The sequence below is a fragment of the Pleurodeles waltl genome, chromosome 4_1 (genome assembly GCF_031143425.1).
Source record: "Pleurodeles waltl isolate 20211129_DDA chromosome 4_1, aPleWal1.hap1.20221129, whole genome shotgun sequence".
In the NCBI taxonomy this organism is placed as follows: domain Eukaryota; kingdom Metazoa; phylum Chordata; class Amphibia; order Caudata; family Salamandridae; genus Pleurodeles; species Pleurodeles waltl.
In genome coordinates, this window is record NC_090442.1 from 905,222,950 (window position 1) to 905,239,032 (window position 16,083).

A 16,083-nucleotide genomic window follows, 5' to 3' on the forward strand; every position below is an offset into this window, starting at 1 on the left:
TCAGAGGGTGGGGTGCATGTTCTGCCTGGGACCAAACACAGCTAGACATACTTGAAGCCTATGATTGCCCCCACGCATAGTAGGGGTTGGTTACACATGGAGGGGTGGGCCCAAGAACTTCCCAGGTGTGGTATATAACAATAAAAAGCAAATTCACTGACAAATCCAAGGGTTAAAGTGAAGTTATGGTTGGTTTTGTTTAACACCTCCAGCTAGGCTTCTGCCTCCAAGAGCTGCCAACCTCCAATGTGACTATTCTACTACCAAGGCCAACTACTGCTGTGCATGCCATTCACACGTGTGCAGGATGGGCTAGCTGAGGTGTGCGGCCTCTGGCCAGGCTATGTGCTGAACCCTGAAACCATCCTGCCCAATATCTTTGGATATCTCTACCATAATTAACTTTGACCCCTCTTCTCTTATCATGTGTTGTGAGGCATGATGCATGTGTGTGTCTACCCTGATATTCATTATCTTGTTGGGGCTGGATCATCTGCGATGTCTCTGGACTAATAATGTTCAAGACTTTCAAGGATCTTGGGTACATGAACTCTCAGAATTCAGTTAAGAGGGGTTTTAGAAATGGTGCCCAGTCCTTCCTACATTCACTCCATCTTTTAGCTATAGTCATAGTGTTTCAATTCCCAGAATTTCCCAAAGACAATGACGGCATTCTCTTATATCAGGTTTGTCCCTTTTGCCCCCCCCCCTCCCTTTGTCTTCAGACTATTTCTCTTTGGAGAAAGTGTCAGTGACAACTGCCTCTCCTCTGTGGAGGAGTAGCATTATGTATGACACGATCCACTGTATTTTAGCCAGGATCCTGTTGTGAATTACATCCATCACTTCCTACTGATAGGTCCAACTATTCCACAGTCCCAGAGACCTCTGGATCTGCATTGGTCACATTGGGCAGCATTAGTGATGTGTAGGGCCACTGGAATTATGCTGCAGAGGTGGCCCAAATTATGCAGCAGTATTGAATCAATTATGAAACAAGAAAAGGCAAATTATGTAGCATAAAGTGGCACATTTTGTCAAGGTTTTCCACAGCAGATCAACATGTGTTGCTGTATTCTTAGTAATGTTTGAACCATTTGAGATAGAAACAACATTTTTCCTGTTAAAATCTGCAGATCATGCAGCAGATGATATATTATGTGGCAAAAGTGAAAAATCCATTATTATGCAAAAAATGCCACAGCCACACAATCACATAATTCAAGTGACCCTGCTGATGTGTAATCCCAGGGTAAAACTAATTCAGTTAAGGACTCCCTGCTTGAGAGTTCCTAGCCATGATGGAGGCTCTCACAAAGGTGTCTTCCCATTCTTTGCCTGAAAGAGTTTGGGCTTGTGTGCTTTCCCATCATCACAGTCCCACATATTTTCTGTCCATAGGCTCTGTATCAAAGCTTTATAGATTTCAGAGATCCCTCCACTATCTCACCCTTCTTGGTTACAATCCATTTTTAAATGGAGTAACTGGTCTGAAAACTAAAGGCTTTGCCGAGGGGTGAAGGCCTGTGTGCTGTGCTTAGACATACTAGTATCCCTCTATTTAGGGAGATTGAAACTGATGTTTCAGTCTGCTGAACCATTTGACACCATTTGTGCCAAAAAGCTCACCCATTCTAGTGCAGCCCCTAAAGTACTATTTGGAAAAGGTTTCTGCACCCCCACCAGGGCTCTGTGCCAACTTTGACTAACTGTCATTCAGTTGGGTGTCTGGTCTTAACACATATTCAAATGACTGCTGACAAAATGAAACAGCCATGACTGTGTGCCATGCCTGCACCCCTGTGTGTTTAGGGCTGCCATTACAACTGAAACAAAATGACATTTAAAATCCATTATTTTTCAAAGGGTCATAAACTAAGGCCATTATTTAGAGAAGTTTAAATTCTGACCATTCATAATATATGATTCTGGGAAAATGTGTTACTCTTTTTCTTCATATTTTTAGGAGTCAATACCCAAACCCAATGCATAATTTGTGTAAGGATAAGTGCTATAAGTGCTGGTGTTCAAAATTCTGCTCAGAAGCCCTCGCCCTTAGTGGCATGCCCAAGACCAAGGTTTCATAGCCTAAAATCTACCACAGATCTTTTTAATCCACTAATAGACCCTCCCTACCCCTGTATCTCACTCTTTCAGGTTCCAGTTATTACCTTTGGAGATGGTTTATCTGTCTTTCATTGTTCTTTTTTTTATTTGTGTTTTTTCCCTCTCTCCTCTTGGGTAACGTCTGATGAGGAGAAATAAGTGTCAGTCCCCAAAATGAGTGCTGGTGGCCCTACCAGCAACCAGGGGCTCAAATTAGCACTACCAAGACCCCACTGTAAAACTGGATTTAAAAGGCATTCAGTTTTTACTGCCGCTACTGGTCACCTGACCCAAAACTCCTCTTGGCAAGACTCCCAAAACTCTCTATGGGCCTGATTACAACCTTGGCGGATGGGATACTCCGTCACAAACAAGACGTATATTCTGTCCGCAGTACTACAATTTTAATCATATACTATGGAACTTGTAAAACGGCAGGAGGGATATCCATCATGTTTGTGATGGAGTATCCCATCCACCAACGTCAGAATCAGGCCCTATAATGTTATTTTTACATCCCATTAGGTTTTACCAGTGATTACTGGGTCTGTGTGGTTGATATTGTATGCTCTGGTGAAGATTTCTAGAAATTTCAAAGAGAACAAACTCTGGCCCTGATTTATGCGTTTTGGTGCAAAACTGCATCAACGCAGTTTTGCACCAAAAAGTTTAGCATCGGCTTGCACCATTTCTGAGCACCAGCTGGTCACCATATTTATGGAATGGGGCAAGCCGGTGAAAAGGATAGGCTAGCGTAAAAAAATGACGTTAGCCGGGTGGGACTGGCGGTATGGAAGAAAGGGGTTATGCACCAACAAATGACGTTAGGCAGGTTAGAGTAAAAAAAGATGACTCTAACCAGCCTAGCCTCATTTTCTGAGACACAACTATCCATACCACAAGACTTATATCTTAGAAAAGACAGGAGTCATGCCCCCCCATGCCAATGGCGAGCTCAGGGGATCAGGGTCCCCTGGGCATGGCCATTGCACCCAGTGCCATTTAGGGGAGGCACTTCAGGGCCCCCAATGGCACATTAGAAAATAGTACTTACCTGTACTTACCTGGGATGGGGTCCCCTATCCTCCTCTGTCCCTCTGGTGTGGGTGGGTGGGGCCCTGGATCCTGGGGAGGGCACCTGTGCGCTTATTCCATGGTGTTACAGCATGGAAATAGGCCCACAGGTCCCCAACGCCTGCCCTGACCCATGCGTTAAATAATGGTCCAAAGCAAGCTTTGCCCCATTATTTGACCCATCCTCTCTCCGTGCTTGATTTTAGCATGAGGAATAAATATGGCGCTAAGGCCATAGAGTCATTTTTTGCATGGAAATGCCTACTTTGCATCTCATTGACACAAAGTCGGTTTCCACGTCCAAAAAATGACTTTAACTCTAGAAATTTGTCAGTCAGTGTCAGGGATTTATCCACCCAAGAGCTTTGGAAGCCCTTCCAGGGGAGTCCTATTGACATCCTCTGCTGACCTCTATCCTTATTATGTCTTTTTTACAGGCAATAACAAAATGCCTTTCTATCTCACAAATATTAATGAGGGAAGATGTTTTTGTTTTACACACTCAGGCAAATATTGCAGTGGGGCTGATTAGTACTTCAGTCACATTGCATAATAAAGCCTGGGTCGCAAAACACTTGGGGCGTATTTATGAGCGATTCATGTGACACAATGTGTCACATGTATGGCACAAACCACTAAATCATATTTTTTAAGCCACCCAAAGCCACTTTGCGTAGCTTTGAATGGCTTCAAAAATATGGAGTAAGGCAAGGCAGTGCAAATTGCTGCATTGCCTTACTCTGTGCAAGAGAGGCATTCCATGGAAATTGCATGGGTGTTCTCATGCTACTCCCATGGTTTTTGATGTATAGGAATGTGACAAAGAGATACCCCTCCCCAGGAGATGTGTCACAAGGAGAAATATTTTTATTTCTCATCCTTTTTACCTCTTTCTATATGTACTGTATTCTGCAGGACAAATAGAAAGAAGAAAATACCTCTCAGATTTTTCGTATTCAGGAATGTGTCCCTTCCTGCACAATAACAACACTATATGCAATGCAGGCACACTTGCATCATGGTGGAAGGGTGTCTGCATTGGCACTAGGCTGCCAAAAGGCAGCCAGAATAGGGGGAAAGGACAGGAATGTGCCATATTGGACAAATTCAGAGCATTCCTGCTCTTTCTTTGGAATGCAGGACAGTGCAGTAAGGTTAAAACTACTCAAATTTGCAAACGTGAGCTGTCTGAGACGGCTGGCCAAACATACATGCGCACTGAGGGGGAGTGCACTCCCCTTCCCTCCCTGTCGTGCCTGTGGCCCGTTAACTTTCATAGTAAAAACATAATAAACAGAGTTTATTATGTTTTTGCTGTAAAAGTTTTGCGCTGCTCCTCCGCCCTAGCGAAGGAGCCGCCCCTACAGTGAGAGCAATGGGTTTCAGACTTTGGAATGCCTTGCACCAGGGCAGAATCAAAGGAGATTAATTTTAAAAAACAGAAACGTCTGGAAACAGAACTGCTGAAACGGTCATTCAACCGAAATGCTGCCCAAGGTCCCCATCACACTTATGTCACATTCACAGTGCCGGATTACCAACTAGACAAAGTAGGCCCCGCCTTTGGGCCCCACTCCTTTCAGGGGCTCGCAACAACAGGTCAAAATAATATTGATGTGATCTTGAAAGAAAATTACAACTAAGCTTTCTTAAATTGTTTCGAAAAGATAGAAAAAAATCAATTCAAAGAAACGAAAACAATACATTAAAGACCCTGTAGAGAAAATACTTTATTAATGTAATGACCCCTTAACAACTTAAAGGACATAAACCACAGACATGAGATTCACTTAACAGTTTGATCCTTAAAATATCTTCTGTCAGCTGTCAGTTTGTAAAAAAAAAAAGGAGGGCAAAATACTTTTATCTGTAATGTTTGGTGTTGTGTAATAAAATTGGTTTATTTAAATTGTTGGTCAGTAAAACTAAAAACGTATTAGGAGATGATTTGCGAGGTAGGGCCCGAAATTTCAACTGCCTAGAGGCCTCCACATTTAATCCAGCACTCCACATTCACTAGCTGGCCTTGAAACTTTTGTGCATGGTTGAAACAGTAAATTCAGAAGTAACCCTAAAATCACGTACTGCGTTGTACCAAGCACTAAAATAAAGAAATAAATAAGTTTTGGTTTTCCATCTCCTCAGACATTGTCTTTATTACAGTCACCCTGCTGATGTGTTTCTAATGAGTTTTTAATCACATTGATGCCTTCCAGGTGGAATGTGCTGAGCACTGCCTACAACTACTCCATGCTGACTGACAGTGTTGGTCTGGCTACACAGACTGTAGTAAACGCTACATGAATTACAATTTCTGAGATTCCGATTACCTGCTAAAAAAATGACAAATCATTAAAAACCACTTAACACTTAATTGGCACTCATGATTTACTTTCCACTCATCACGGGTCATTGTACTGCCACGGATCAATGGAAGTGACATCAGGTTGCTGTGATTGTCCACTCATTTGAACTAATAAACAAATGCCCTTTTCAGAAGGGGAAAACATTGGCTTCCCTCTTTGCACCTTCAGAAAACGCTCGATACTTTTTTCCCTGCCGAGAAACATTTGTTTTATGTTTAGCTTTTCTCCAGGCTGATAATTTAAACATAAGTTCTATGTGTATTTTCTGTATTTTATAATGTTTTTTATGTAGCTCCTTTGTCCTCCAATGACCCTCCTGAACACCCGGATTCAAAATAGAATAATTTTCAATATCTCTTTTTACCTTCTACCACCCCGAGCCAGCGAAATTGGGACAGTTTTACACCTTCTGGCGAATCGTTCTGAGGTTTCGCCTTTTTTATTTACATATTATATGAAAACCCCATGTTAAATGTGTGTTTCTTTACAACCACAAATTTCTTTTTACGAATCTACAGGGGTTTCTTACCATATGACCAGAATTTGCAATTATGATGCTACCTTACCAAGCCGCCCCCACAGTCGTTCTCCAGTTCTTTCATTTGCTGGCTCATGATCCCTCTCAATTGAGCCAGTTGTCCTCCTACATGAAGGAGACCTCCATCAACACCCACAACTTACTTTGTGCCTTACTTTTTCTTCACTGTTGTTTTACTTCTGCTTTTCCCTCCACTCTCTCTCTCTGGCTCTCGCCCTCCCGCCTCTCTCTCTCCCCTGCCACCCCATCCGCTCCCTTGCGCTGCTCTCCCGCCTCTGCTGGCCCCGCGCCCGCCCCCTTTTTTTGCTCCGTTTTTGCCCCCGCTCCCACCTTTATGAACCCCTCCTCAGTGACTGACATCGTCATAGCCATCCTGGATGGCTACAAGATCAACCGCAGGGGCCGCTCTAACAAACCAGGAGGAGGCATCGCCATCGTCCACAAGAACACCCTCAGGATCACAACCAGCACCAAAGACACCATCAGCACTGCTGAATACCTGCACTTCCAGATCCACACCAGCCCAAACTCCAAAGGACCCTCGTCTACAGGCCCCGACAGCAGTTCAGCGACTCCATCACTGACGTCATCAGCACGCACGCTTTTGCATCCACTGACTACATACTCCTTGGGGACTTAAACTTCCACCTCAATCAATCAATCAATCAAAGAAATTTGTAGAGTGCGCTACTCACCCGTGAGGGTCTCAAGGCGCAAGGGGGGGAACTGAAGGGGGGGTGGGCCAGTTAGGGTCACTGGTCGAACAGCCAAGTCTTGAGGTTCTTTGTGAAGACCAGTAGGTCTTTGGTTTTGCGAAGGTCGGTGGGGAGGGAGTTCCAGGTTTTGGGGGGTGAGGTAGGAGAAAGACCTGCCTCCTGTGGTGGTGTGCTGGATGCGGGGGACTGTGGCTAGGGCGAGGTTGGCTGATCGGAGTTTGCGTGTGGGAGTGTGGAAGTTTACTCTTTCATTGAGATAGGTTGAGCCGGTGTTGTGGAGGGATTCTCTTGTCTATGGGGAGCCAATGTGGGGATTTGAGGTGTGGTGAGATTTGTTCGTGTTGGGGGAGGACAAGGACGAGGCGCGCGGCTGTGTTCTGGATTCTTTGGAGTTTGCGTTTGAGTTTGAGTGTGGTGCCGGCGTAGAGGGCGTTGCCGTAGTCCAGTCTGCTGCTGATGAGTGCATGGGTGACTGTCTTTCTGGTCTCTGGGGGGATCCATTTGAAGGATTGTTTTAGGGCCTAGGGCGGTGGGCCACCAGGAGGCATCCCATGTGGTTTTGTTGGGGCTGAAGATGATGACTTCGGTTTTGTTTGAGTTGAGCTTGGGATGGTTAGTGGTCATCCAGTTGGCGGTGTCTAGGAGAGCGGCGTGTAGATTGTTTTTGGCGGTGGAGGGGTTGTGGGTGAGGGAGAGGATGAGTTGGGTGTCATCTGCATATGAAAGGATGGTGATTCCGTGTGCTCAGAGAATGTTGGCTAGGGGGATCATGTAGATGTTGAAGAGTGTGGGGCTGAGAGAGGACCCTTGGGGGACTCCGCAGGTGATCTTGGTAGTGTTGGAGTGGAAGGGCGGGAGGCGGACTCTCTGGGTTCGGTCGGTGAGGAAGGAGGAGGAGAGCCAGTCTAAGGCTTTGTGGCGGATTCCTATGTTGTGGAGGCGTGTGCGGAGTGTGTGGTGGCAGACGGTGTCAAAAGCTGCGGAGAGGTCTAGGAGGATGAGTGCGACAGTCTCGCCTTTGTCGACTTTGGTCCTGATGTCGTCAGTGCATGCAATGAGGGCGGTTTCTGTGCTATGGTTCTTGCGGAACCCAGATTGTGAGGGGTCAAGGGTGTTGGTTTCTTCGAGGAAGTGGGATAGGCGAGTGTTGACTAATTTCTCTGCAACCTTGGTGGGGAACGGGAGGAGGGAGATGGGGCGGTAGTTGGAGAGGATCTCCGGGTCGGCTTGTGTTTTTTTTAGGAGAGCGGTAATTTCCGCGTGCTTCCAAGGGGCTGGGTAGGTGGCGGAGTCGAAAGAGGAGTTGATTATGTTGTAGAGTATGGGGGCAATGTTAGGGTTAGCTTTGTTGTAGATGCGGTGTGGACAGGGGTCGGAGGGGGAACTGGAGTGGATGGAGTTCTTGGTTTTTTCGGTTTCTTCGTGTGTGGTAGGGGTCCATGTGGATAGTGTGGTGGGGGGTCTTGATGGGGGGTTGAGTTGGGTTGGTGAGGGGTATGTGTGGTGGGTGCGTGTGATATGAAGCTGTTGTGGATGTCCAGGATTTTGTGGAGGGAGTGGTTGGAAAGGGCGTCACATAGGGGCTGTGTGTGTGTGTGTGGGGTCTAAATGGCTGGCTTTGGGTTTGGCAAGTTCGTTGATGATGGTGAAGAGTTCTTTGCTGTTTTGGGAGCTGTTGTCAAGGCGTGTCTTGTAGTGATCTCTTTTGGCGGTGCGTATGAGTTGGTGATGGGTGCGAATGTTGGTTTTGATTGTGGAGAAGTTGGTTGAGGAGGGTTCTAGTCTCCATATTTTCTCAGCTTGGTGGCATATGAGCTTGGAGTCTTGGAGTTCAGGGGTGAACCATGGGGCGTTCTTGATGTTGCGGGTGGTGATGTGTTTTCTGAGGGGTGCTCGTGTGTCTGCGCAGGTAGCGATCCATTGAGAGAGGTTGTGTGATCCTGTGTTGGGGTCGTTGGTGTGGGGGGGGTTGTGGGCCAGTTGGGAGTTTAGTCGTTCTGTGGGGATCTTGTCCCACATGCGGTAGGGTGTGGTGTGTTGATGGTAGTGTGTGGGGGGTTTGATGAAGAAGAAGTAGACGCAGCGGTGGTCTGTCCAGAGGAGTTTGGTGGTGTGGGTGTAGGCTATGTGTTGGCTTGAGGTGAAGATTGCGTCCAGCGTGTGTCCTGCTGAGTGGGTGGGTGCGGTGACCAGTTGTTTGAAACCGAGGTTGTTGAGGTTGTCTACGAGGGAGGTAGTGTTGTGGTCTTGTGGGTTTTCTAAGTGAAAGTTGAAATCACCGAGGATGATGTAGTCTGTGGAGGTAAGGGCGTACGGGCTGATGCTGTCAGCGATGGTGTCGCAGAAGGCGGGCGTGGGCCGGGTGGTCTGTAGATTAGTGTACCTCTGAGGGTGGAGTTGTTGTTGATGTGGACGAGGATGTGCATGTGTTCAGTGTTGCCGAAAGTGTCTTGGGAGCTGGTGGTGACTTTGATGGTATCTCTGTGTAGGATGGCGATGCCTCCGACTGGCTTGTTTAGGCGGTCTTTGCGTTGGAGTTTGTATCCCTTGAGGGTGGCTATGGCTATGTCAGGTTCTGAGGAGAGGTTGGTCCAGGTTTCCCTGAGGAAGGTGATGTCAGGTGAGTGTGTAGTGATGAGGTCCCAGAGTTCTATGGCATGTTTGTGAAGGGAGCGGATGTTGAGTAGCAGGCAGTTCAGGTGGTTGTGGTGGGTGGTGTTGGTGTGGTGCATGAGGGTGTTGTTGCAGGGTGTGTTCTGGTTGGGGGCTGGTGTGTTGCGGGGTTGGTTGGTGGGGGCAGGGTGGGTGAGTTTTTTGTTGGGGGTGTTGTGTTTGTTGAGGGTGGGGTCGCTATGGTTGGTGTGTGGTGTGAGGGATGATGAGCAGGAGAAGTGGCAGGTGTAGCAGGTGAAGGGGCAATGAGTGTGTGTGGGGCTAGATGTGGTGCATTTGGGGTGGGGGTCTGGGCTGAGGAAGTGGAGGGTGAGGGGGGAGTAGGTGTGTCTGGGAGGGCCAGGGGTTCTGACGTTGGGCGCGGTCCAGGCGCGGACAGGCGCAGACGGGCTTGCCTTTGGCGCGCCCGCTGCGCGGCTGTGGCGAGGCTGCCATAAGAGGAGGGGAGGGTGGGAGTGGCAGCTGGGAGGCGGGAGGGCCTGTCCTATGAGAGGGCTGGGGGGTGGGGCCGCAGGGGACGCAGCGGCGGGAAAGGGAAAGAAAATGAACGGTGAGAGAAGGAGGGGGGAGGTGGGAGGGGCCGCAGGGGACGCAGCGGCAGGAAAGGGAAAGAAAAAGAACGGTGAGAGAAGGATGGGGAGGCGGGAGGGGCCGCAGGGGATGCAGCGGCGGGGAATGAGGCAGAGAGAGGACGGGAGAAAGGAGGTGGTGCGGAGGGCAAAGCGGGGAGCGACCTACCTGCAAGCAGGGTCAAAGGTTGCTCCCAGCTATTGCGCCACGGCTGCCATAAGAGGAGGGGAGGGTGAGAGTGCCAGCTTGGAGGCGTGAGGGCCTGTCCTATGAGAGGGATGGGGGGTGGGGACGCAGCGGCAGGAAAGGGAAAGAAAAAGAACGGTGAGAGAAGGAGGGGGGAGGCGGGAAGGGCCGCAGGGGATGCAGCGGCAGGGAATGAGGCAGAGAGAGGAAGGGAGAAAGGAGGTGGCGCGGAGGGCAAAGCGGGGAGCGACCTACCTGCAAGCAGAGTCAAAGGTTGCTCAAGAACACCACCACCCTGCTTGACAACCTCCCCAACCTTGGCTTCAAACAGCTCGTCACAACACCCACCCACTCCGCAGGACACACACTCAACCCTATTTTCTCAGCCAGCAAACACATCTCCTTCAGCCACACCACCGAACTCCACTGGACAGATCACTGATGCATCCACTTCTCCTTCGAGAAACTCAAAACACACCATCACCTGCAACAGATTCCACACTGCAGATGGAACAAGATCACTGGAGACCAATTAACCCTCTCCCAGAACCCACCCATCAACACCACCGACACTGACACAGCTGCCTGCAACTTCAGGCAATGAATCGACACCTGTGCCAACACTCTTACCCTGATCAAAAATCCCTCTAACAGACACACTGACAGAAAGGCCTTCTGGTTCACTGCCGACCTCCAAGAATCTAAGCAGACATGCGGAAGACTGGAAAAGAAGTGGCACGATAATCAGACTCTCGACAACCACACAGCCTTCAAAAAATCCATCTGCAGACACCACTAACACATCCAAACCGCCAAGAGAACCACCTTCAAAGAACGCATCAACAACAATGCACACAGCCACAAGGAGCTCTTTGAAATCGTGAAGGAACTCTCCAACCCCAGCTCCAAAGACATCCCGCCATCACAAGACCTCTGCGACTCCCTAGCCTCCTACTTCCACTGCAATATCACAGACATCCATGACAGCTTCAGCACTCAGACTGCCCCGGCAACCACCAACACCACAGACTCACCACCGACCAGCATCCTGCTCTCCTGGACCCCTGTCAACGACAACGACAACGACACCATCGAAATCATGAACACCATCCACTCCGGCTCACCATCCAACCCCTGCCCCCACCACATCCTCAACAAAGCAAGCTCCGTCATCGCACCCCAACTCCGGAAGATCACAACAGCTCCTTCGAGTCCGCCAACCTTCCCAGAGAGCTGGAAACATGCTGAGATCAACACCCTCCTCAAGAAACCCAAGGCGGACCCAAAGGACCTGAAGAACTTCTGGCCTATCTCCCTGCTCCACTTCCCAGCAAAAGTCATCGAGAAGGCTGTCAACAGACAACTGACCCCCTTCCCGGAGGATAACAGCACTCTGGACCCTTCCCAATCTGGATTTCGCAGCAACCACAGCACTAAAACTGCCCTCATCGCCGCCACCGACGATATTAGAACCATACTGGACAACGGCGAAATTGTGGCCCTCACTCTCCTGGACCTCTCAAATGCGTTTGACACCGTCTGCCACCACTCCTACGCACACACCTCAGCAATACAGGAATCCGTGACAGAACCCTGGACTGGATCACCTCCTTTCTTACCGGCCTCCCTCCATTCCGCTCTGAAGCAACCAAAATCATATGCAGCGTACCCCAGGGTTCGTCCCTCACCCCGACCCTCTTCAACATCTACATGGCTCCTCTCGCTAACATCGCCCGATCTCACAACCTCAACATCAACCTTTACGTTGTCGACATCCAGCTGATCCTCTCCCTCACCAAGGACTTCACAGAGACCAACCTCCACGAAGGAATGAAGGCCATCGCCGAATGGATGAAGAACAGCTCCCTCAAACTCAATTCTGACAAGACCGAGGTCCTCATCTTCAGCTCCACCCCCTCAACATTGGATGACTCCTGGTGGCCTGCCACACTCAGATCTGCTCCGACTCCCACCGACCACACACGCAACCTAGGATTCATCCTGGACTCCTCACTATCCATGACCCAGTAAGTCAATGCCATCTCCTCCTCCTGCTTCAACACCCTCCGCATGCTCCGAAAGATCAACAAATGGATCCCCAGAGAAACCAGAAAGCCTTCGTAAGCAGCAAACTGGACTACGACAATGCCCTCTACCCAAGAACCACGGCCAAACTCCAGAAAAGGCTGCAACACATCCAGAACGCCTCCGCACATCTCATCCTGGACATCCCCTGCCACTGCCACATCACAGGCCACCTGAGAGACCTGCACTGGCTCCCTGTCAACAAGAGAATCACCTTCAAACTCCTCACCCACGCTCACAAGGCACTGCACAACACCGGACCAGAATACCTCAACAGACAGCTGTCCTTCTACACCCCAACCTGACAGCTCCGCTCCGCCAACCTCGCCCTTGCAACCGTCCCATGCATCCCCAGAACTACAACCGGCGGCAGATCATTCTCGCACCTCGCCGCCAAGATGTGGAACACTCTTCACACCCACCTGCGGCAGATCAAGGACCTCCTTAGCTTCAGGAGACTTCTCAAGACTTGGCTGTTTGAGCAGTAGCAGCGCCCCCCCCCCACAACCCATCAGCACCTTGAGACCCTCATGGGTCAGTAGTGCGCTTTACAAATTCCTTGATTGATTGATTGATTGATTGACACCTTTCTCAAACTGATTAAACTTGCTCTTTCCCACGATTAATAGATCACTCCTTTTCTATTCCTTGAGTCATAGAGTCAGCAAATTCCCGCTTTACAACTTTAGTATTCCTTCACCCCACTTACCACCTGACAACTCTATGTTTTCCTCCTGCAAGCTCCTTTACCGATCGCAGCATGATGCAGGCATCGATGGATCAGTTCCAACAAGGTAAACACGTCACCATAAAACGCATTCAATGGACAGAGATAGCACTTCTGCCATGGGATGAACGAGCTGCGTTCTTCTTTCCTCTCCAAAGTTCTCTCTTTGGCAGTGAGTTACATCCCATGTACCCAATAGATATGGCCTTAGCAGTAGTCAGGCAACAATCTGCAATACTTTTTCTGATGTGAGACCTATCAATGTCCCCCAGTTATTTTAGGGAGAATGCGTGTGGCTCCATTAACCAAGTGGGAAACACCAGAGGCACTGTAGGCCCTTAAACTAGTTCATTTACCCCCCAAAAAACTGTGAGTTTTTCTGCCACCAGGGTGTTATACACTCTTCTTTATCGGTGTGCAAGAATGCCTTTGTCTTATACTTCCCAAGTGGTCGCAATGAAATGTTTTGCAGTCATCAGGCATTTCTAGCTAATCATTTAATCCTACATTATCACAAAACCTATGGTCAGAGACCTTAGACCTGATAAGGTGGTATCTGGAGTAAAAGGGATGGATAGCCAAAGATGTGTTTTATGGCAGTGTAAGCACTGAATTTACCACAAATAATTATTTCATGTATTTATGTATTTGATTCTGCATAGAAAATTAATTAACATAGAAAATAACGTGCAACTTGAAAATGTGCCCACTTGAATGGCGGCCATCTAATATGTAAATGTGTTATTAAAAATACATTAATGTTTATTCAGAGCTTACATGAATGTTAAAATGCAGTAGTGTGTCATACTTATGGTTAAACCCTATGTAACTGTGTTAACTGTAGGCCTCAAGTTAGTGAGGTAGCATTAATGATGCACTGCCAAATATTGAAAAATGCAATGTCAGAATAAAATGATCTCATGCTTTCTGAATAATAAAGATGCATTGTACTAATTGAAGGTTGACTGGGCCTTGTAGTAACATAATGTTATTCTCATGAGGAAATGTGTGTAAACCTGAATGTTCTCAAATTGTTACAAATGTTAACTTGAAGCGCATGGGAAAGCAACGCTCCCAGGAACTAAAAATGGATGCATTGACGGAATGACAGAAGGATGTAAAAATTGATTCTTGGTGTATTGAACAATGTGCATTAAATAGGTAGAACCTATCGTCAACCTGTTAAAGACTGTCTAGTTATATCTTAGATTTGGAAAATATTTTTTGGGGACTAATGGCTATCACACGATTTGCTTGACGAATGACTACGTGGGACAATTTTAATGCAACCACACTCCTTTCAGAGTTCTGGGTCACTTTTCGACATTCGCCAGTTAGTCCTTGACACTTTGTCATCCCTTTGATATTCACCAGTCATTCTGGTAGTTTGCTGTTATAGTTTACTTTCTTGATGCTCTATGCATGATGCTGGTGATTACCTTTGCATTCAATGCTTAGAGCCTGTAGCTCTTGCTTTCTGTCTTAGATATTTCTTTCTAATGGTTCGTAGAGCTTAAAATTCCTGATTCTGAACCTTTACCCTTCCCCCTTCATGTCCCGATGCTGATGTCCACCTGACAAAGACCAATACAGCTTGCTGATCCATAAAGACAGGTATATCCATATTTGAAAATGTCTCTATTGCTTTTTTGTCTTTTTGTTTCTAGGTACCAACTGCTACTTTTTGATAGACCCATAGATAGATGTTTTCCAAATTTGTGTCAACTAAACATTTTTGCATGTAGCCCAACATGCTGATGCTTATCTGGAATTAGTGAGGTTGCCCTCTACTCCCCCACCAAGCTATCTGATGTCATTCAATTGTAGAATTCAAATGTATGTCATTTTCTTCCCGCAATTACTTTTGCTATTGATTTGCACTTTGACTTTAGAAAGCTTAGTTATCAATGCACTAATTAAGTTGAGATTCTTTAGAAGATTCTGTCAACAGTGTTATTCCTATACATTTCTCATGTGGTTTTGAGACTAATTTACATGAAATAAAACTTCTGATACTAAAGGTGTGGATATTTGTGACCATATGAGTCATTGTGTGTGAATTTTACTGACTAATGAATTTCTATTGTTTATTTTACATGTTTTAGTATAAGGACTTAGGGCGTGATTATCTTAACGGGGTCAAAGGGTCCATCGACTCCATCAGTGCGTATCCTTGCTAAACTAGTCTGGAGAAAATAATAAGGCATGATACGCTGGAGCAGCAGTGGATATCGCTTCTTAAAAAATTATCAGTTTGGGCATCACCATAAGATATGCAGTAATCCCCTGTGATGCAACATCCACTCCAGCAGTCAAAATATGAGTGTTGGTATTGGCAATGAAGTTTTCAAGAGTTTATAAGGCACTTCCCTGTTTTAAACATTTCCAGTACTGTCCGTTACATCTCTTCAGCAAATGCACATGTGCTTTTAGCTGATCTGTCCTCCTTGGGAGGCCTCGCAATCTTCCATATAGCTTTCCCTCCACCTGTCTTTCAAAATTAAAAAAAGTTTGTAAATAGCTGATTTGAGGCCTTTTCAATTTGGGCACTAGGATGAGAGTTTTTCTCACAATGTTAGTTCTCTGATTGCCACCATTGTAATCTGCTGATCTACCACCCCATCTCTTATTTGTGCATTGAGGGAACCTTGTTCTTCCGGTGACTAAAGTCTTATTTGTAGCATTCAAAAAACCTACTAATGTCATTAGAGAATATATTTGTAATAGTTCTGTAGTCATTGAACCTTAATTGATCAAAAGAACTGTGCAAAAGTCTTTCAAATAATTACTGAATGTGACAGAGCTATATTAGACAATATTTTATTGCTGTTTTATACAATTTTTGGAGGATGATCCTCGTTAGGGTTCTAATGCAGGTGTTAGGTGGTGTGCCCTGTTTCAGAATTCATTTTACAGCTCACAACTATCTACCCTGCAACCTGTGTTCACAATTTACTGGAATCTTTATGAAGGCACTCTGCCATCATTTGCAGTTGGGCTTCAGTAAGTAATTGGGTATGATGAGTCTACCGTGTGTTTTTG

The 16,083-nt window shown here is 46.9% G+C and overlaps 1 protein-coding gene across 2 annotated transcripts in view; it reads right to left on the reverse strand.

The window, feature by feature from the left end:
- Positions 1 to 16,083, reverse strand: part of GRM8 (glutamate metabotropic receptor 8) — a 2,784,122-nt gene that overhangs the window by 1,792,274 nt on the left and 975,765 nt on the right. The gene's annotated exons all lie outside the window — the stretch shown is intronic.